The sequence below is a fragment of the Lycium barbarum genome, chromosome 10, assembly GCF_019175385.1.
Source record: "Lycium barbarum isolate Lr01 chromosome 10, ASM1917538v2, whole genome shotgun sequence".
NCBI classification, from domain to species: domain Eukaryota; kingdom Viridiplantae; phylum Streptophyta; class Magnoliopsida; order Solanales; family Solanaceae; genus Lycium; species Lycium barbarum.
Window position 1 is genome coordinate 106,370,344 of NC_083346.1, and position 24,237 is coordinate 106,394,580.

Here is a 24,237-nt window from a genome sequence, read left to right on the forward strand (position 1 = left end):
TTACACCACCAATCATCAAAACAATGCCAGGCAGGCCCTTAAAAGCAAGAAGGAAAAAGGCTAGTGAAACAAAGAAATCTGGAAAAATGCCAAGAACAGTCATGCTGATTACTTGCAGCCAATGTGGAGGTAAAAACCACAACAAAAGAGACTGTCAGAAGGTGTGTCCATCCTACAATTTTCTTATCTTTGCACTGCACTATTGAATTTTTATAACTTTGCATTTTACTTGTAGAATGGAACATGGGCTGGTTTTGCTGCTTCTCAAACCACTACTGTATCTCAAACCTTTGATGCCTCTCAGACCTTTGATGCCTCTCAAACCTTTGCTGCTTCTTAAACAATTGTTGTTTTTCAAACAACTGTTGCTTCAAACAATGTTGGACCAAGTATTGTTGCCTCTTAACCTGGACAAGCTGCTGCACCAAGGGCTGCTTCAAACAATGCCACAAGGCAAGGGGGAGACCAAGAAAAGCACTTGTGGTACCTAAAACTCCTCCAAGACCAAGGGGTAAGCCAAGAAAGGAAAAAAAAAATGTGCCTAGTGCTCCTCTAAGACCAAGGGAAGGCCAAGAAAAGAACCTGTAGTTGCTGCTAGTCCAAAGCCTAGAGTGTTACGCCCGATTTTGAACGGGTCCAATATAGTTTGCAATTTTCCGGTTCTTCTAACTGGTTTAAAAGGGTTAGAGTCGCCACCTTATTCTTAAGTAAAAACAGGAAACCTGTATGTATTTGTGTGTCTACTCCTTTTTTAGTCCACAAAACATATGAGATTCTAGATAAGGGCTTTATTTACCCCGACGGGAAGGTATTAAGCATCCCTCAGAGCCTTCCCGAAGACAGTATTTAAACTTAGTTTAACTGAACACTAGAGGGGGACTATCTATCTGTTTATCCTTATTATTACCTATTTTCAACATGTTGTGATTTCATTAAAAGCTACACTAGGTGATTATATGCTAAGTATATACGGTGTATAAAAAATATATTTATACCAAGTATCAAGTATTTATAAAGAATGTATATCGATAGGAATGTACAAAGGAGTGTAAAGAAAATATACCTTGTTCGATAGTAGTGTATTTGTTAGTAAAATGAGTATATATCTATTGGCACAAAAGGTATATCAGTTGGTGTAAATAATGTATACAACACTATAAAAGATGTATAAAAAATATAAGAGTATGTAAAATAGGTATATAAAGAATGTGTGTCTATGTATATTAAAAGAATGTATGTATATTAAACATATAAAGAACATATTCAAACATAAAATGTCTAAAGAATTGTATAACTAGGTATATTAGTGCATAAAGAATGTAAAAATAATCTACGAATATTCATTGGTGTAAAGAGTTTATATAACAAAATTATTAAGAAAAGTGAAGTTGATTTGACTTGTTTCTATCGTTTAGTTAAAAAGAGTGTTCGCTTAATGAATATCCTATCAAAAGAATAAGAACCAAAAGGATAGTAAAAAATTTGGTAAAAAATAAGTATAAGGAATTATGTATAAAAAAACGAGTGAAAAAGATATAATGCCTTTAAAAGATGAAAGATTTGTAAATGGACGGCCTAGTATTTATCTAGCGTCAAAAATATGGATTTAACTTAACTAAAATATGTATTTGTGTATACGAAACAATATAAAATGTGTGTTGTATTAAAAGTGTATAAAGAATATAAAATAAAGGATTGACTAGTATTTTTGCCTAAACGCCAAAAGTGTGAATTTAATTAACAAAGTATTTATATCGAGTCAATCTAATCAATTTATGAAAGTGTAGACGGCCTAAGTCTTGCCTAAAGCAAATAACGAACTTTAAATTAAAATATAAGCGACAAGTAATTATATATCCCTGCCCAACATTAAAGTGAAGTTTTCACTACTCCTAGTTTATGTTTTGTATAATTTTAAATAACGCGCGAAAGTAAATACAAACAAGGATTCGATGAAGTCTTCGGGTTCCTTTTGAGTGTCGTCTTCGGGATGTGTATCCGGATACCTGTATAAACACTTAGTAAAAGTGTTAGTAAGAGAATAAATAACTATCGAATGAATTAAAGAAATAATGAATAAACTTAACATAAAAACCCGTCTTTTGTACAGGGAGGCCTTGGAAATCGACGAAAATTTCTTCATCTGTCATTTGAGTGTAGTATTTGCCCAAATTAGTTTAAATAAAATGGCACGAGGGGTGAAAGTGTCAACAAACCAGCATAGTGTTTTCCGGACAAAGAACCAACATTTATTTAGTAAAACAATGATGTAAAAGAGAGTAAAGGGCAATCCAACATAGCAGGCTTCAATGAAGTGTATCACTGGAACGACAAAGCAGTTACAAAAAAATTCCAAGGTCGACATAGTTCGTCGCCTGAAGATCTCAAAAATAGCGGCCAAAATTACAATGGCGCAAGAACAATTAAAAGCAAGAACGAACGAATCAATTAGCAGCTCAAAACGTCACTGGAAACGTAGAAATGGTATCAATATTGAGACCACAACAGAGCACAGCAATCACCAGAATCCATGGGGCTCACTGGCAAAAATGGTGCCTTATCCAAAAGTGCAGCAACCCACCGGAAATCACAAGAGATCAGTTCAACATAGCAAACAAACAGATCTAAATATACACATACCAAAATATATTTTAAAAAAAAAACTCAGAATAGAGGGGGAGGTAACGTACTGCTAGTTGGTTGCTCCGCGGTGAAGCTCGTCGGAGCTCTGATGGAGTACACCGGAGATGGGCCAGCTCGTTGGCGTGGGCGACGTGGCTGCGGTGAAGGAGAAGAAGATGAGAGAGATGTAGAGAGGAGGAAGGGAAGGAGCAGTGGGTGTTTGGTGTTGTCGTTGATTTCTCCGACATCTTGAATTCGTCAGAAAAGATGATCAGAAGGTGTTGTTTTTGTCAAGAAGATGAAGAGGAAAAGAGATAACCCTTTAAGGGTTTCTTTAGCAGAGAAAAGTTGAAAAATGTATAATAACTTGTGTGCATTCATTTAGCCCCCTCCCTTTTCTTATAATGTAAATAAATACCTCTTTTGTCCAAAAAAAAACAAAGAACTCCCCCCTATCCGCTTTACCCCTTTTAACCTATGTTTAAAAATGTATTAACCAATGGATCAAGAACCCAACCTATCACCTCAAATGTCAACTTTTAAAAAGGTGACGAGACCTTGACTTAATCGAATTCTTTCTTCGCGTTTAAGAATTAATTGCTCCGATTTTTCTGTGTACTGACAGAGTGTACTAAAATATAATTAACTCATATATGTATAAAATATAAATATTAATGTATAACATATGAAAAATATCCTGCTATAAAATTAAGAAACGATTATTAATTGCACAAAAATTGTAGTATTACACTGTACATGTGCAGAATAATGATTCTTAAAAAATGACAATAAATTAATAAAATTCCTAAAAATAAGGATAATTATCAATAAATTGTCGAAAAATGTAAAATGTGTAAAAATGTTATTCCGTGCTCTTTAATGAATCAGGGCCCTTCGAAACGTTAATTTTAAAAACGACGAGCCAAAATTAGGTGTCAACATAGAGGAAGGCCAAGAAAGGTAACAAAGGTTGCTGCTAGTCCAAAGCCTAGAGGAAGGTCAAGAAAGGTAACAGAGGTTGCTGCTAGTCCTGCCCCTGCTGTTCTCAAAAAATTTGATTCTAAGGGTCCCCCTACTTACCCAAATAAAAGATCAAAAACAGTTGGTATGGGAGTCTTTGTTGCTGAAAGTAGTTATACATCCCTGAATGTAAGTTTAATATTTTCTTTACAATAGCATTGGTATGTGAAGTTGTGAAGTGACTAATTTTCAAATTTGTTTATTGCAGCATGGCATGCCTTCTAGTAGAGTGCTGAATTTTGGTGGTAAACATCGAGCAAGCCAGCTTATAAGACCTGCTGAAGTCACAGGAGACCTTGGTCACAAGGCAAGGCAAGGGATGAGGTACAAAGGCAAACCATGCTACTCAAGAAGCATACTTGATGAGATTAGAAGGGACAAACTCAGCAAGGCCACTAGCAGCAAAGGAAAGGAGCCATGGAAGTGATGACCATTATTTGGATGACTAGAACTAAGTTGTTTTTGGATATTAAACACTTTGTATTATTTGGATTAATTGAATTAGGTTGTTTGGAAGAGTTGAATTAATGACTTGAATTAATGTTTCCTGCTCGAGTAAGTGTTAGAATGACTTATTAATCATACTTGTTACTGTCCATTGTTTGTGCTCAATTAGGTGTGGTACTGCATACTGCATTTTGGTAAACATATTTTAGTAGTGTTTGGATGACTTATTAATAATACTTGTTAGTTCCATTTGTGCAGTGTGTCACTTGAGCAGTGATTTATGATTTGGGTAGTGTGCACATGGAGCAGTGAAGTTAAATGTGCAGTGAGTGTATATATAAATGTGGGTGGATTTCTATGTCAGCTTGAATTCATGTACATTAAATGAAATGAATTCAGCCAGCCTTCATTGGTAGGTTAAATTCAATGTAATTGAATTTAGGTACAGTGACTAGTAGTTGGGAAGACTAATGGGAATTGTAACCATTCAATATCATCAGCCTATAAAAAGGCTATTAACCTGTCCATTTAAATTCATCCCTACAGCATTATTCCTCATTCAAACATCAAATTTCATAGCAAAATGCCTCTTGGTGAAGATGAACTAGTTTACTTCAAGAAGAAACTAACCAAATCATATGTTGACAATGATGACTTTGTAAGTGTTATTTTTCAAACTTATTTCAATTGACGTGTTTCATTATTCATAATGCCTCATGTATTTTGTGCAAACCCTACCTTCTGACATACAGGATTTTCTTTTAAACACAAATAAACAAGCTGTTGTTTTTCTATGAGGAGCGTGAATACAAAATGATGTATAAGGTTGGCGTGCATACCCACCTCTGCCAAGGGTGGAAGGATTTCATTGATGCAAACCTTCAAGAGAGGGACATGTCTTATGTTTTAATGGTTGTGAACATAATGAGAATGTAACCTTCTTTGTTAATATCAAGAGGGAGGTTATTGAAATAGATTAGGTCTCTCCCTATTATGAAAAGTTTATGAATGATCAATGAAATCTATATCTATGAACTTCATCTTTATCTATGGTTTTTGTTCTCAAATTGAATGAAGAGAACTTTTTGATTGAACATCCATGACAAGAAACTCCTTCAATTTACATACAAAAAGTGAATAACAATCACTTAAACATCCTTCAGCATACAAACATGTAATCCTGCTATGGCAATCGACATTGGTAAGGCTTGTTCAAGAACACCCAATAAACCAAAGAACATACACAAAAACAAAAACTTATTAATAGTAAAGCATCTACCATTCTTCTCTTCTTCAAGCTTCATCACTTTCATCTCTTCTTCAAGCTTTGACACTTTCATCTCTTCTTCAACCTTTAACACTTTCATCTCTTCATTTGTAGTGACATTCTCATTACCGATGGCCATTTCACTATTGTTATTACCAATATATCCATCAATGCAAGAAGACTCTCCTTCTTCCATTTCCTTTGTCAAACCAAATTCTTCCGCCATTTTCTTCTTCAATTCCACTGCTTGCTCTTCCATTTTCTTAATCAATTTGTGAATAACAAACTTAGACCTTTCATTAATAGGATCACCCTCCATTCAAAGAACTTACCTTTCTTAGCCTATAAAAAAAAATCAACTCACGTTAGGCAGATTGTAATGTGTGGCAGAAATAAGACACGAAACATAAAAAAAAAATAATAAAAATATATATATATATATATATATATATATATATATAAGAATGGGCATGTCCAAAATCTTCTTCAGGGATTATTACGAGACCAAGAAATCTGCATTTTTAATAATACTCCGTGTTGGCATCGCACTTGACGCTTTATCTTTGGATCATCATTTTCAGTTCAAAGATTGTTCAACTCCGATTTAAACTCTTTCATTAAGAACCCTAGAAAAAACAATTAAGTGAAATTACAAGAAAGCATTGAAATATAACATATAAATAAAAGATGAGAATAATAATTTAGAGAAAATAATACTTACCACTACAATCCATAGAACAGATTTCAACTTTTTTTTTCTTCAAGCTATGGCAACAATGGAGTTCAATTTTTTAAATTAAAGAAAGGAAGAGAAAAGAGAAAATAAAAAGGTGGGGGGAGGGGGGGAGATGTTTTTTACCGTTATTTTAGATCCACGTGGCCAATACCCCCTCAAGCGCTGCTTGGTCATGTAGTCATGCACAGTAGGGGTGGGCGTTCGGTTCTTCGGTTCGATTTTCTCATACTTCGGTTCAGCTATTTCGGGTTCGGTGTTTTGAAAGTGGACACCAAACACCGAACCAAACTAATTCGGTTCGGTTCTTTCGGTTTCGGTTTTTTGAAGTTTGGTTCGGTTCGGTTTCGATTTTTTCAATTCGGTGTTTTCAGCAGCAGCAACACAGTTCCTGTTCAGCAGCAGCAGCAGTAGTTGCTCAGTTTCAACAGCGGCAGCAGTTCAACAGTTCAGCAACAGTTTTCTTTGTTTTCTAATGCAGTAATGTTTGCCATATGGGGCTAAGTATATTAATTATTAACATTCTTTTTATAATAAGGAAATGTCAGGTGGATGTGGGTGTCTTTGAAAGCAATAAGAATCATAACTAATTTAGATAAGGTGTCAGCATTTTTAACAACAGCAGCAGTTTTCAATTTTCAGTTCAGCAGTTTTCAATTCAGCAGCAGTTTTCAGTTTTCAGTTCAGCAATTTTCAGTTTTCAGTTTTCAGTTCAGCAATTTTCAGTTTTCAGTTGCGCAATTTCAGCAGCAGCAGTTCAGCAGTTTCAGCTGCAGTTCAGCATTTTTAACAGCAACAGCAGTTCACCAGTTTCAGGCTTTCAGCAGCAGCGCAGTTGCTGAAATTGCGGCAGCTGCTGAACTGTGCTCTGAAGCTTTTTTTTTTTTTTTTTGCAGTGAACCAAGCTCTGAAGCTTTGAGAAGTGAAATTAGGGATGTTACGTTATGTCTGATGAATGATGATTGATACAAAAGATGAAAAGAATGAAGTGGGCTTGGGTTATTTTCGTTTGGGCTTAAATTAAATAGGGCATGGGCTTGGACTATTAATAATTTTGGGCTAAGACATAATATTTCGGTTTAAATCGAAAACCCGAAAACCCGAATACTAAACCCCGAACACCGAACCGAATCCCGAAATTTTTGAAAAGTGAAACCGAACCCGAACCGAAAACCCGAAAACCCGAACACCGAAAAACCGAATTAATGAGGTTCTGTCCGGTTTTTCGAGTTTCGGTACTTATGCCCAGCCCTAATGCACAGTGCCACATCAGCACTTAAAGGTCACTAAAATACTGAAAAAATAAGATTGGGGTAATAGATCGCCCGCAAAAATTGGGTGCGTCATAATTAATTCGAGTATACATTGAGAGGGTATTTGACTATTTTCTCATAAATTATCCAAAAAAAAAAATTATTAGGTACGAACAACTTAAAAATGAATTTCATAGTTACTTTTATATTTTTTTATATATAGTCTCGTATGGGCGGAAAAGGTATCGAATTTGCATAACACCGAAAGGTCACAACCCACATACTAGTGGTTAAACTGTCACTAGTAGCATTTAAAATAAGAATGCAGTTGTTAAACTGTCACTGGTTGCATTTAAAATAAGAATATCAGAAAGACTTACTTTACTTTACTAGCATTTAAAATTTAAAATAAGAATATCAGAAAGACTGACTTTACTTTACTAGTATATATACATAGAAGCCACATATATAAGCCACATTCAAAATGTTTGGGCATCCTTACATCGCGAATACGTGAAATATGACCCTATAAAATTGCTGCACGTGGCTGCTGCACTCCTTTATTTTCTAAGACACTTTCCACCTGGGCCTTTTGGGCCTGTCATTGGTGCATTGCTGACGCTATAGTGGAGTAACTCTTTTTGGATTTCAGCTTATCCTTTACTTAGATTATTCATCTATTTTTTACATGTTCATTATATTAAAAATAATTTTTTTTCATATGTTTATTTTAATAAATTAAGATAATTTTATTAATTTTTTCTATGTTACTCTATCATTAAGTAAAAACATATAATATTAATAGTCAAACTTAGATTTTCAAAGCATAATTAAGAAGAGTAATTTAGTAAGACAAACCCCAAATAAATTTATTTTCAACAAAAGAAAATAAAGAAGAATGGAGAGAGTATCTTAATCTTTTACATTATTTATCATTATATATATCTTAGTAAAGCTTTTGCAACTTTAAAGCTACAGCTTCATTACCAATCGAAGCATTTATTAAGTCTTACTAATTAGCACTCCATATTTTTTTCTCGATTTTTTTTTAAAACCTCCAAAATTTTACTTCTTTAGTGAGCTTATATGTTCTTATCGAGATTTCTCCTAGAACTATTTTTAGATATAGTTTTAGATTTTTCTTATTTTATTAATGTACTTGAATTATTATTTATTAATATCCTTATGACATTTACTAGAATAATTGGGCAAAGACTTTAAACTAAGTTATAAATATTTAAGTATAGGATAAACTTGAAGTCATTAGAAGATGAAAATATGGGTCTTTTCTAATACGGATGAAAATAAAATATATTACTAATACTTTTTTAGATTTTGAAAAAATCCACTTTTTCCTTTTTTTTTTTTAAAGTGTCCTAAAAATAAAATCATGAAATCTAAATTATTTAGGACCCAAAAAAATCAATTTTTCCTGATTTAAAAAAAAAACATTTTTCCAGATATTTTAATTAAAAAAATCCACTTTCCTAGTTTATTTGTTTTTGAAAAAAAAAACAGGTATTGAAATTCATTTTTCCTGATTCTAGAAAAATCAATCTGCAGTAATAAAATGTTATATGTAATATTTTTTTTTTAAAATTAGTGTTGACCGTTAGACAAAGGGCATAAATGAGTCAAAAGTTGAATTGAGAAATATTTTTAGCAAAATAGATGAATGAAAGGTATTTTTAGACCTTTTCTAATAGTTCAGGGACACTTTTGCCATTTTCTGTTAAACTTTTAATAAAATATTTGATAGTTGACTAAAAGTGTCACCACTCATGCAAACATATGATTTTATGTCCAAACTCAAAGATAATATACTATTTTAGTCCTTTTGTTGGTATTTATATATATCAAGCAAAATAGTACTTATATATCCCTAAACCAAAATAAGAGTTCATTTCTGAAGGATAAAATCCCAAATTTTACAATTAGACCTAAAATTAAAAAGATGTGAAAAGGGAAGCGGAGGAGGAACAGCGACCCTCCAATTTGAGCTGTGCAGAGGGTGGAGAGGTGGGTCTTCTTCTATCACAGAAATTTCCTACTACTTACTTCTCTATTACGTATAATAATAATAATAATAATAATAATAATAATAATAATATTCAATGAAAATGCATCTATTTGCTGGTCCAATACCAATTGGAGTTGACCCCATCTTTTTTCATATACGGTATAACTTTGTCCCAAATATCATCAATTTCTCTCTCATCACAACTACAATCTATTCACACAAGTTTTTTTGCTTTCTTGTCAAATTCCAACGAATTAATTGAATTCATGGCATCATCTTCTTCTTCTTCTTCTGCGAGTAATTCACAGTACCGTCCTCCATTGAAGTATGATGTCTTTCTAAGTTTTACAGATGAAGATATTAGAAGCACATTTACGGCTCGCTTGTACGAAGGTTTGATAAATAGCAGATTAGTGACCTTTATATCTTCTACAAGGCTAGAGTGTGTTGATTCGATCTCACCAGAACACTCGAGAGCTATAGAAGAGTCTCAAGCTACCCTCGTCATTTTGTCAAAGAATTATGCTAGGTCGAGTCGGTGCTTGAATGAACTAGTGAAGATTATGGAATGCAAGGACAAAATTGGACTAAGAGTCATACCAGTCTTCTATGATGTGGATCCATCACATGTTCGAAAGCAAAGAGGGAGCTTTGCAGATGCCTTTGCAAAACATGAATTGAGTAATAAGGATGAGGGGATGCAGAAGGTGCAAGCATGGAGGACTGCCCTAACTGCTGCTGCAAGTATATCTGGATATGTTATCAGTGATATCCATTCCGGGTGAGCTGAAAACTTTAGGAATAATTTCCATTCAAATTTGGATGCTTCTGTGAAGCCCAGAAATATCTTACTACAGAACAAAGAATCTATACCTCAAAAATGAGTTAAACAGAATAAAAACTCAATAAATTTGTCATATTTACCAAATTTAAAAAGTGGAACTAAATCAATATATCATTGAGCTAAGATTGCTACATGCACAATCTAATTTCATTGATTATCATTCAGACGTAAAAAATGTTATTATTTTTCTGCAAAAAGAATGATGGTTGATTATAATTAATACACTGCTGAACATGAACAAATATGAAATACTTACTAATACTTGATTTTCTTACATTTTCCACAAACAATCTTCTTATTTTTGTAGGGATAATATTCGGGGGATCGTCAAGCAGCTTACCATCTCATTAGGCCACAGTGGACCTCTTTATATGAAAGTAAGCGACCTCCTAAATTAACCCTCTTCTAATAGGATCACAATTCTAATGTTACCATAATTACAAGAGGACCTAAAACTTTCCATATTAGTGCCTGTTCTTTGTCTTCTTTGCGAGATGTTGTAGGATTAAATACTCATTTAGAGAAAGTAATTGTGGGGAATGGGGGATTCGGTAAAACGACAATAGCAACAGCAATCTTTCGTACTCTATCTCATCAATTTGAAGCTGCTTCTCTTCTTCTGGATATTAAAGAAAATGAGAAAAAGAATCAACCGCATTCTTTACAAAATTTCCTTCTCAATGAACTGTTAGGAGAAAAAGATAATTACGTTAAGAAGAAGCAAGAGAGGAAGTTCATGATTTCGAGTAGACTTCGTTTTAAGAAGGTGCTAATTGTGCTTGATGACACAGACCATGGTGATAAAATGTTTCGAGCTCACCCAAATAGGACGAGTCAAAACCTTATATAGCTTCAGGGGCCTGTCCTTCGAGGGTCTTTCGAAAACAGCCGTCCTACCTTGGTAGGAGTAAGGTCTGCGTACACTCTACCCTCCCCAGACCCCACGTTGTGGGATTTCACTGGGTTGTTGTTGTTGTTAATGTTTCCCGACGAGCTGCTGCGCGGTCATGCTTCTGAAGTCCTAAACGCGCAGCGAAATCCCAAACGTGCACTGACTGCGCAGCCCTGTCCGCAGCTTGTTCACTCACTGCCTTGCCTGCGCGATGGGCCCTCCTTTAATTTCTTCAATTTTTCACTTATTTCTTCACCTAGATACAAAGCGATATAAATTAGCAATAACCACATATAATTTCTCTAACTTCACATGAAAATCGCGGCAGATAAGCTCACAAAACTCTAGGTATATAAAACCGTCAAGGCCCCCAACCCAATTATTATAGTTCTTGCAGTGGTATATGTAGTCAAATTTCTGAAAATAAAACTTTTGTTTAATTCGTTTGCGTGTTCAAAATGGAATCACAGAAAAAAGTAATAGAACCCGCTGAAGTCATTCCTGATCCGGTGAGCGTTCTGCAAAGGATAGAAAATGAGTATGATTTGTCCGAATACCACAAGAAAAACATAAAGTTGATGAAGACAGAGTTATGGTTTCTGGGTAAATTTCTCCTCTTGAAGAGTGGAGACCTGCAAATAAAGATCAAAAGTGTTCTGAAATCTGCAGAAGTTGATTTCAGCTCTGACTCTAAGTTTAATTACTCTTATGTGCTACAAGAAATTGAGTTTATCAGGTACGATATCTCAGACAAGTATGGTTATTTTGAAACTACAGCTCCAGCTGTTACTACGACACCTCTGACCCACGAACCTGTGGTGGAATACATAGACAATGTTGTACAGAATGCCAAGGACCTGGTGATTGTTCGCCTCGGCAAGCCGCTTGTTGTGTCTAATGAGGCACAGATCAGCATGTATGCTTCTGCAAAGGCTCAAGTAGAATTGGTCGAAAAGGAGTTGAGAGCACTCAGAAACTTTGTGTGCTTTCTCGGAAAGATATGCAGTTCAGAACAAGAAGACTGCTGGCAGACTTTGTTGCGTCATGCTGATTATGTGGCTACCTGCGTAGCAATTACATTCTACATCAATATGGGTTGTAACCTTCCGGATAAACTGGAGGAAATGATTCAGCATACTAAGCTACGCGTCCGAGTCATCTGCACAGACGTCCTAAGATATTTAAAGTCATCATCAGGCACTCTTGTCGTCATGTCCCCAATTGAAGCCGCGGATGAATTCATGCAGACTCTTCAGCAAATGTCCATGGAGTTAACAGAGTCTTCTTTCTTGACTGTGCATCAAAAAGAATCCCTTGCAGAACAGCTTAACTCGTTGAGAATCTGTCTGAATGAATTACCTCTGATTAACGACATTCAGGATGAGATGAAGATGCGTTTCTTCAAACGGCTATCGAGTGTGGTCATTCATGCTGCATTTGCTGTCTACTCATTTGGTGATAGCAACAAGGAGGATTGGCATCAACAATTACTTGTTATCTTAGACATGATTCGGTCTGTCAAAATGGAGATTTATCAAAAGATCCGAGAGTGGGTAACGTCCCATTTGCCTAAGAATGATAAATTGGCCTTTTCCAATCACCTTCTCAACAGATTCAAGGAGTTCCTTTCTGTCCATTCTGATTCACTTGCTTCTGTGAAGAATCAACTTGAATTAGTCCATGAGGAGCTTACATTTTTCGAACCTTCCGTCATGCGTGTAGCAGAACAAGGCAATAATAAGCAGCGTAATGAACTTGAAAATCTTGTTGGAAGAGTCGTTGATAAGGCTTTTGAGGCAGAGTACATACTTGATTCATTTGCAGTTAGAGAGGTACCTCTTACTTATCTTACAGTGTGGCTCTCGGAAATTATAAAGGAGATTAAGCTCATTAAGACAGAGTTAACCAAATCCGAGGAAAAGAATATGACAAGTGCCTCCAATGCTACCAACGAAGAACTGGTTGGTTTTGGGGATGTCCAGAAAACTATAAGAGACCAGCTAGTTGGAGGATTAAAAGAACTGATGTCGTTTCCATTGTGGGTATGGCCGGTTCAGGTAAAACGACCCTTGCCCGAAGTTTTATCAATGATGATATAATTGTTTCTCATTTTGATTTCTGGGCAGAGTGTCGTGTTTCACAAGAATACACTCGGGAAGACTTGCTACTTTCCATTTTGATTTCTGCTAATTGTATTGAGCCCACTGAAATTAGTAAAAGAGGTGCTGATGAATTAGCTGATAGACTACGGAAAATTCTACTGCCAAAGAGATACCTCTTAATCATTGACGATGTGTGGGAAGTAAAAGCATGGGATGACTTGAAATTATGCTTTCCTGATAATAGAAAAGGTAGCAGAATCATTTTGACCAGCAGACTTAAAGAAGTTGCTGTGCATGCTAAATGTGTCACTGAACCCCATTATCTTCGGAGTCTGGAAGAGCCAGAAAGTTGGTTGTTATTAAAGAAAAGGGTATTTGGGCAAGAAATCTGCCCAGAAGAGTTGAAGGAAGTTGGGAAAAACATAGCAAAGAAGTGTAATGGGCTACCACTTTCCGTTGTTATAGTCGCTGGTCTTCTCGCAAAGATGGATAAGACAGAAAGATGCTGGACGCGGATGGAGTTAAGTTTTGGGGAAACAGTGCAGGATGGCGCAAAGGATTTAGTAAAACTAAGTTACGATGATTTACCTTACAAACTGAAACACTGCTTTTTGTACTTTGGAGCATTTTTAGAGGGCAGAGAAATTTCAGTGTCAAAATTAACAAGCTTATGGATTGCTGAGGCGTTCATAAAAAATGAAGAGGACAAGTGTTTGGAGGATATGGCAGAAGATTACTTGGAGGATCTTATTGGAAGAAACCTTGTCATGGTAACTAAGAGGAGATCAACCGGGAAGATCAAAGCATGTCGTGTGCACGATCTAATACTCGACTTCTGCAAGGAGAAAGCTAAGGAAGATAATTTTCTTTTGTGGCTGAAAAGGTATTTCCTTCTTTATATTCTTCTCGAGGCTTTGATTAATTCATATGTTTTCACTTATTCCTTACCCTACTTAAATTCTCTATGCAGAGATCAAGATGCGAATTATCCACATTTTTATTCTGAAAAGCCTGTGCATCGCCGCTTATCATTTTGTTCTAATCAAGATGATCTTTCTGGGTGGAGGCCGTTATGCTCACACGCCCGTTCAATGTTATTCAGGGAGCTTAGCGATAATACATGTTCTTCAATGGGACATGCCTCTATCATCTTTGGCAACTTCAAATTTCTCAGGGTGTTGGATTTGGCGTTTGTTGATGTGAAATCTTTTCCCACTGAACTTAAGCATCTGAGATACCTAGCTGTTCAAACTACTGAGAGTTCTATCCCATCATCCATAGAAAACCTCTCGAATCTTCAAACGTTCATTGTCAAAAGAAATCGAGGACAGGTACTGTTGCCAGATACTCTTTGGAAGCTGAGTAAGTTGAGAAATTTAAGCATTAGTGACAGTGCTTTGTTTGATTTAAGTGGTGCGAGAGAATCTCTTGATGGAAGACTCTCAAAACTGGACAATTTGGCAACACTTTCCTCAATATATGTTTCCAACGTGGATAACATGGAGAGGATAGCAGGAAGAACACCCAATCTTCAGAAGTTAAGATGCATATTTGCTGATTCAGGGCGTTGGGGAGAGAATGAAAATCGTTTCCCTGTATTTGACTCATTATCTCAACTTGAAACACTAAAGGCGGTCTTCACCAGTATTCCAGAGATAGGTCCTTCAAGATTAAACTTTCCAATGAATCTTAAGAAATTGACATTATGCAAATTTCCTCTGCCGCCTGTTGAGATTTCTACCATTGCCAACCTTCTCAACCTTGAGGTACTTAAACTGCAACAAGTCGTCTTCGAGAGGGATGAATGGGAAGTTAGAGATAATGAGTTCCATCAGCTAAAATTCTTGGAACTAGAAAATCTCAAACTCTCAAAATGGAAAGTGTCTGAGGAAGCCTTCAGTTGCCTCAAGAAATTGGTTCTGGATAGGTGTTTACATCTCGAAGCAATCCCTGATTGTTTTGAGGAACTGGGTCATTTGCAGTACATTGAGGTAAAATCATGCAGTGAAGACGTTTCCAACTCAGCCAGGGATATCAAAGAAACAAGAGTTGATAATGGGCACAAATGCGACGTTAAAGTCTTTTCTTAGCATTGAAATATTAGGGCTGCAAGTCTGCAACCTTCAGTTCATTTCCAATCTGATTGCAGGTACAATTTTAAGCAAATACTGCTATTTTATCACTCATTTCTGCTCCCTTGAATATATTTTCTTGTTGACATGCTTATACATATTCGGTTTAAAACTTTAGCGGTCCTTAAAAGAAATTCCAAGTAAAATTTCTTTACAATTCCAGTAAAAAATTCTATTTACAGCAAAAAGTTGTAAGGGGGTTTCAGGCGGAGGAAGTGACCTTATGTGTTGAAATTTTCCATTTCTCTGAGAATCAGTTATGAGTGACCTCGTACTTCTTTCTTTCTGTGTTTTTTTTTTTTATGAGCTTATGCGTTGTATTGTTTTTTGGTTATTGCAGCTATTGTTTGTTGTTGCTGGTTGTAGCAGAGGGGTGTTTGCTGCTTTGTCTCTCCACCGTAATACTTTTGGGGCTTGTTTCACTAGTAGTCTTATGGACTTTTCTGATAAGTTATGACGTTGCTGGTTGTAGCAGCGGGGTGTTTGCTGCTTTGTCTCTCCTGTAATACTTTTGGGGCTTGTTTCACTAGTAGTCTTATGGACTTTTCTGATAAGTTATGACTTCATTTACTTTTAATGTTTATGGATTGGTATATGAATTTTGTTTAAGAAAGTTATGACTTCATTTCTTTTTAATGTTTATGGATTGGTCCGGCTCTTCATCGGACCCCGCGCATAGCGGGAGCTTAGTGTACCGGGTTGCCTTTTTTTTTTTTTGTTTATGGATTGGTGGAACGTTGTTGATTTTTTCACGATATTTTATGAAACCTCCTTTTTACAAATATGATGTTATACTGGGTATGTTGTTGTTGATGATGTTATGTTTCCTCCTTAATATGGATTGTTAGGAGGTTTGTTAATCTGTATCTCAAGATACTTTTAATACTTCTATTTTGTTTATGAGTATGATGGCAATGCCTATATACTTGTATCACTTCACGTTCAATTTTGCACTTTCTTTTATGAAAGGTGCCATTCTTTTTTACATGAAACAAGCCATAGACATTCTATGGTTTATTACCAACCCCACCCAACACTCCCCCCCCCCCCATGCCCCCCTCCCCCACCCAAAAAAAAATATGCTCTCCATTTTGAGAGTTTTGAGATCTTCTAGTTTCAAGAACTTGAGTTGAGGCCTTGAGGGAACTGGTCTCCCCTCACTTCCCAATCTTCCCCTTCAAAGTTACAATTTAAGTACCTCAAGAAATGAGAAGGTTGACAATGGTTGAAATTTCAGGAAGTTGCAGAGGAAAACTGCATAAAGTCAATTTCTTGAGACGCACAAGAAAGTTTAATGGGGAAGGACCCATCTTTCGAATACAGATTAAGAGCACCTTCAGCATTTCAAGTTGAGATAATGAGTTTGATGCAGGGAACTGATTGTCATCTTTCACCAACCCCATGATTTGGCAAATATGCATTGTAACTTTTGAAGATTGGGCGTTTAGCTCACTATCCTCTCCACCTCCTCCGCGCTAGAGAGAAAATATTCCCAAATTCTCCAATTTTGAAGGAATTCATTTGCTTGTTACAAATTGAACATAGCTCTGTCAGTAATGAGTACATGTTTCAGCTCGAGCAGCTTCTAGAAAGTATCAGGAAACTACAAGAGTTTCAAGATTGTAAAGATTTTCGTTTGAAGATGGGACAGAACCCTCACCAGTTTGAGCAGCAAAGTACCTCAATTAAGTTCGGTAGGAAAGAATCGACAGCAATGAACTCCAAATCCAACACCCTAAGAAACTTTAAGCCACCTAAGATGTCACATACACGTGTCATTGAAGAGAATGTATCTGCATTCACCTCCCTAAATAGTACAGAACGTGCATGCAAGCATGACGGGCTTCATCCACCAGGATTGTCGACCCAACAACAATGGAATGAAAATTGGCATGACGTAGGCTTTTGAGTATAAAATGTAGAGGACCAGTGCTTTTTCTCGCAATGAAGAAATTAAGTATGACAAGAACAAAGACAAAAGTCTGATTCAATATAAAGTAAGAGAAGTATTTAAAGAGATAAATACCTTTTTATCTTGCATAAAGGAATTTCGTGCTTTTTCTTTGCAGAACTCAAGCAATAGGCCATGTACAGGACATGCGTTGATCTTCCTCGTGGATCTTTTTTTTTAATGTCCATGACTAGGTTCATTTTTAACTTTGAGACTGATATCTACTGTCCTCTTGAAATGCCCCAAAATATAAAAAGCATAGTTCAAGTTTACAAGGTAAGTTTTTATAGCATAGTTGTACTATATCCTTTGCGCCACCATGGACCAGTGCACCTAAACTTCCTTTCATTTCTTTCTAGCAAACATTATTCTTTCTTCTTTATCCTTCTAAAAGTGTAAAGGGCTACCACCTTACAGGGTTGTATTCTCGGAAGGTGCTATTCAGATTCAGCTAAGGGAAGATACAATTCAACACAGCTAAAAGAAGAGGAATTAGAAGTTAGCTGACAAGGTTCCGGAAGTTTAGTTAATTAGCTGTAGGGCTATTCACGGTTTTGGTTAAAACCAAAACCAAACCGAAAATTTAACCAAATCGAATAAAAAAACCAACATTTGGTTTGGTTTTAAATTTTAAAAACCGATAATATTTGGTTTGGTTATGGATATATTAAAAAATAACTGAATAAATAACCGAACCAAACCGATAAATTATATACATAAATTTTATAATTGTTTATATGTATAATATTAGTTTTTCATAAATAATTATAAATATTTTATACCTTTTAATCATTAATTTGATTTCTGGTCTACTTATTTCACATGATTGTTTAAGGCCCGTACTTTTAAAAATATGTTCAAGCTCATGTCTTTAAGACTTTTAACTCTTTAAGTGTTAAGTGTAAACCTACTAACAGAAACTCACGTTAGAGTCTAATGTCTTTAACTTAAATTTTTAGCCTTTCTTTGTCAGCCATTTGATTTTAGGTTGTTTCTTCTTCTTTTTTCGAATTTATACCTTTTTTTTTCTTGTCTGAATGGGTCCTAAACTTTTAATATTTTTCATATGAAAAAGGGCAGAGGTTGTAGATTTGGAGGTTCCTATAGAAGATACTTCGGTAACATCAGCATTTGCTGCAACTCAAGCACATGGTAATGTCCTAATACTTCTTCCGTGGATAATCCTCCTAAAAAGCAGAAAAGAACAACTCCTTGTAGTCGAGACCCTAGCCTTGGGGATAATGATAGAAAAACATCTGAAGTTTGGGATCATTACAGAAAGTTTTTTTTAATAAAATGGGAGAATTGGGGGCAAAATGCAAGTACTGCCCCAAAGTTTGGGATCATTACACAAAGTTTTTTTATTTCATATATTTTCATTTTAATTTTAGGTAGTCTTTATATTTAATTAATATGTATGTTTGTAACAACAACTAAAAGTTCCTATGCTCTACTTTATTTCCAGGTATGTATATTAAGATGTCAAAAACGGTGCAGCCACTACTTAGTTTTTAGCTTTATATGTAATAGTTTAGCAACTTTGGGTAACTTGAGTACGACACTATCACTAATAGTGAAAATGTTTCTATGATGTATGTTCCAACTTAAACTATAAATAAAAGATATCGTTTGAACAAAAAAAAACACATGTCTTTTTCAACTTTTTAATGTTTACTGATAAGTCTCATGGCTACTAGTCATAAACCGAAAAATCCAACAAAACCAAACCAAACCGACAATAACCAAACCGGTGGTTATTATTTTATTTGGTTTGGTTATGGTTTTAGACATTTAAAAACCGACTAAATTGGTTTGGTTATGGTTTTAATCAATAACCGACCCAAACCGAACCATGAACACCCCTAATTAGCTGGACAGGTCAGCAAAGTTAGTTAGAATCGATTAATGAGCGGTTGGCAGCCCTTTACACTTCTGTGCTATTTCTTGACAGGACTTTCCTTAGCTCAGTAGGGCAGATGTTTTTTCCAGATATCTTTTTCTGTAATAACAACAAACTTCTTCATTATTCAACCATCGAAGATCATGGGAATCAGTAACGCATTATGTGTAATCAAAAACTTCCCAATGTCTGGTGGGCTGAATGATTTTATTACCATTTCTAGCGCCGGAGAGCATAATCTTAACCATCCCATGCATTTACTTCCTACACGTCGTCAACGATTAAAAGGCATCTCTTTGACAATAGAGATTTTCACAGTCTATCAGTTAATTCATCCTCATGTTCGTTATTAAGATTAGTATGCCCATCCAAAGCACTTCTCAGAAAGAAAAACAGCAACTCTCCACGTGTGTATACCTGAGAAACACAATACTCTGCTCGAAAATCAAAACGAGAGACAATTGACTCATCTTTGTACAGGCATTCCAGAAATGGAGACAACATATAGCTCGGGTGTCCCACCAACTAGTTGATCTTTCATAGTTTGCCTAACATCCTCAAAATCCACATATTCTTCATAGGACCTAGGAGTATCAGTCAATCGAGGTGACACAAGAGTGGGGGAAGCAATTGCCATATTCTTTTTTCACTGGGGTTTGCTCAACTGTCTTAATAAGTTTAATCTGCTCTGTGATGTTCGATAGCCACAATATAAGATGAGTAAGAGGAACATCATATATCAAAGACTTCTACAGCAAGACCTTAGTGTGTATGCTTATTATTGCCTTGGTCTTTAACTCTTCAAGTTGGTTCTTTATAGATGAAAGTGAATCAGAATGGCTGCTACGGAGCTCCATCAAGCTGCTTAAAAGGAAACATAAGAAGTCTGTTAGAAATATAGAAATATATTCTGTAGAGATATTCAAGGCTAGATTGGTTAGTTAAAGATATACTCTGTGTCATACCCCATTTTAACCGGAGTCAAAATTAGGAGTATAATGTATTGGTGATTCCTATTTATTTATTTTAAGGAGTCGCCACCTAATTAATTTAACGATGAATTAGGACACCCAGATGTTAACTAAGGTAAAGTTAAAACTAAACCTCTGTTAATAGTTTGCTTAACCAATGTGATTCTAGGTAAGCACTCTATATTATCCTAAATGAAAGGGATTAGGCATCCTTTAGAATCCGCTAACTACGATTATCTGACCAAACTTAGGTTAATTAATTAGATTAAATATAGTGCTTAAATTTTAGAAAATGACTTAAAAATATTGCTAAAGTTTTAAGAAGAAAATCATGTTAGTTAAAATAAAATTTACAAAAAATATAATAATTTGTATAAAAGAAAACTTTAAATGCCATTTTTGAAATAAAACTTATAAAGGTTGTTAAGGCTATAAATGAAAGTATAATAAATGCTATTCCAAGATGAGACTTGATGAAAATATGATATTTTGCTCATAAATAATAGCTTTTAAGAAAAAGATTTAGCAATTTTGAACTTTGAATAAATTATGTTATATGAATGTAACAATGTAGAAAAATCTAGGCTTGTAAATAGGATTCAAGAGCAATTGAGTTTTCTTTCCCTTTTTATTATTTCTTATAAATTATGCTTAGCTAAATATGCTTTGATTGATTCAAACTTGAAGAGTTATCTATAAAATATACTTGAGTTCATACTTGCGTATTAGTGACGTTTTGAAACGTTTATGACAAAATATGATTCCTTTTACTTAAAATATATAGTCATGCCATTTTGCAAATCGATTATTCCATTTTGCAAATCGATTATTCCATAGTAAAATAAATGTTAGACATTTTAACATGGAAAGAAGAGAATAAAAAAACTTATGGAATTAATTTTAGTCTTCCTTAAACTAACTACCCATTTCTAAAACTAAACCTATTAATTTCACTAAGGTTTGTCTAAATTAACAAAACAAAATGTTAGTCATGCAATACAAATTAAATGCATAAAAATGAAGTAACGGAGCAAGTGATATTAAATGGGCTCAGCCCATTTTGGGACTGCTGATCTGCTGCTGTTGTCTATTGGGCTTTGGCCCAGAAACTTTGTTTTCTATATTTTGGTTGCGGCAGAACTGGACAAGAGAGAGGTCACATTGGGCTTTTAGCCCACCTCCGAATGCGGAAGAAGACGAGTCTCTCGGACTCGTATGCGATAGTCATGCAAAAAAAAACGGAAGGAAAGGATTAGTAAATTATCAATGAATAATGTTAAACACAAATGTAAACTAAAAACGATCAGTAGATTGTGTATTATGTATATCCTACGTATATCACACAGCAGTAGCATAGCAACACAGAGGAAGAAGGGAATTCGGATACATCCACCATACACGAGGAATCTAAACAAAGGATAGCAAGGCTAGGCAAAGCAAGGTGGCAGAGCTTGTTTCACTTTAAACAATAATCGTTAGGTTGACAAGTCCCTAACTTCTGTATCATGTTTTAATAGCTAATACATCAATTTTAACTTGTTAAAAATGTGAAAGTACAGCCCATATTCTTAATTTGTTTGCACTGAAACCCCCTTTTTTTATGAAGTATGCAATTATTACTAAAGGCATCAAGAAGAAGCAAATCAAAAGAGATTATGCTTAATGTTGGCATTGACATTTTTCAACAATAAGTCCAAAATTACATACATCAACCTCTATCCAATCTAAATGGTATACGTCACTAGATGGTGTAAACTTGCAAGTTGTTTTACTGCCAATCAGAGATTAAGAAAGAAGACATTTATAGCTGTAGGCAAAGCAAGGCGGCATAGCATATCATAGGCGGCAAAACATATTTTACTCACACAATAACATACAGGACTCAGACAATGCATTTTACAAACAGCCAGCGTGGATATAATTCAGACAAAACATACTTGCAATTTTGGGGGTAATTTGGGGGCATACACAGGATCAAGTAACAAGACAATATGTTGTAGTATACAATAGAGCAGGCCTTGAACTGACTGCATTCATAGTATTCAGACATACACTGGACTCAACCAAGGCATACTTGCAACATTTAAAATTCATGCAAAATTCTAACCAAATATATTGCCATATTCGTGTAGACACGAGATCCAACAGAGCACACTGGCAGCATATGAAACAAGTACTGATCTAAGGCAGGCTATCATTGTTCACATATGGTGTCTATAATCACTCTTATAAAGCTAAAATAAGGGAACTACACCGGACAAGCAATCACCATGATGAGTTTGAACAAGGAAAACCATTGGAACTTCAACAGCATCTTCATAAATAGCAGCTGACTGTTTGAATCATTCCAGCCAAAAAAATGAGGGAGACGAAGGGTATGTGAACAACAAAGCCAATTCATTGTAGTCTCTTACTAAAATGGATTCTTGTTAATACTGAATATTATACTTAATTGACAAATACATAATCAGGACAGACCCTTATTCACTCAAAGGAAAGTAAACAACTGGAGGAAAATAAGGCAAACAACATCCCAGTTAAGGAAAAAAAGTATACTGGTTTTAGTGACCGATATGTAACTTAATCAACACAATAGACTTCTACAAAACACAACAACTCTTTCAAGAATTGAATAGGTTCCGTTTCAATAAGAAGTTGGACTTACTTCTTGGCTTGTCACGATCAAACTTAAGGATTAGATTATTCAAAAGATGGACAATCTAACGAAAAACTAAACATGAGGGTGAACATAAAACTGACTTTAGACCAACATTTCTCAATTTGAAACAATCCATTGTAAGTTCTGTCTCGGAAGTAAAGAGTGGCGAACTGCTCACTTGATTATCATTTTTTGCTATACATATGCGACCAGTAGTGACATAGGGCTGAGGTTTAAACCAAATAAAAAAAAAAGTACTCTTTTTGGGTTAATCATGGAAGAAAGGTACTCTTTTCCTTGTTAGAATGGAAAGGAAATACATCTTTTTTTTTATCTTATTTGACACTCATCAATCAAACCACTTATATTTTTTTTATAAAGAAAAGCCCATTTCTAACATACATTCATGTTACACTAAATCTCATTTGATAAAAATACAAGGACACACCCTTTGCTATCTTAACCAAATCATTCAAATCCTTAAACCATAACAGAGAAGTTGCAAGAGAGGCACAAAAAAAAAAATGGAATTCCAAACACAACTTATCCTTGGATTCATATGTTACTCATATTTGTCCCCTAATCTATTTACTTAAACCAGATAGCAGCGAGAGAACTAGACGATACTGTTCAAGTAACTTACTTGAAAGTAAATGGATATCTGCTTCAGATTTCAACCAAGCAGCGTAGATGATATACATTTCAACCAGATTTTTAGCATTAATGAATAATGCACTTTGAAAACTAGGAAACCAACCCCAAACAAAGTTAGCTTACAGAATGACAAAATATATTTCAAGATAATCCTCTCCTTAACTAGACATTAGTTTATCCAAATGACTGCCTTAAACTAATCAAATCAACAATCTAGAAGCAATTAACATTCTCAGCACAGAGATAATTCTTAGAAGAGAACATGCTAATCCATTACTAGAGTCCTTTAACAGAATGGTGAGAAAAGAAGGGAAGTGCTACTGATATGCCAAAAAAAGGACTACTTAAACTGAAAGCTTTTTAATTACTGGATAAGCATTTCTACTAGAATTTAATAGATTTGAAACATCTTAAAACCAAACAAGACAAGACATGTATCTGAGACTAAACCCCTTTTTGCGTATGCTCTTACAGGAAACCCTTTAAAATTCAATAAACTGAAACCAAACAACATTCAGGCTGACTTATTCCCATAAAATTCTATACGTCAACTCCTAGCTTAACGGACATAAACAGAAGCAAACAAACATACATTTAATGGAAACAAGCATACAGAATCACATACAGGGTCATACGGCATGTTGATTTTAACTCATTAAATTAACCAAACGTGTGACCAGATTCAGGTGATTTTTTAACCAGACATGTACTTAGTAAAATTTAAGATTGATAACCTTTGATCCATACCACATAGCAACTAAACTTAATCA

At 35.1% G+C, this 24,237-nt stretch overlaps 1 long non-coding RNA gene and 1 pseudogene across 1 annotated transcript; one reads left to right on the forward strand and one right to left on the reverse strand.

Annotated features, from left to right (window-relative positions):
- Positions 1–2,248: 2,248 nt before the first annotated feature.
- On the reverse strand, positions 2,249–3,057 carry LOC132615165 (uncharacterized). Its single transcript, XR_009572598.1, has 2 exons — positions 2,691–3,057; positions 2,249–2,556 (listed from the first exon to the last, which is right to left on the reverse strand). It is a non-coding gene; the product is annotated as an uncharacterized LOC132615165 (long non-coding RNA).
- Positions 3,058–11,053: 7,996 nt separating this feature from the next.
- On the forward strand, positions 11,054–15,945 carry LOC132615577 (putative late blight resistance protein homolog R1A-3; annotated as a pseudogene).
- Positions 15,946–24,237: the final 8,292 nt, after the last annotated feature.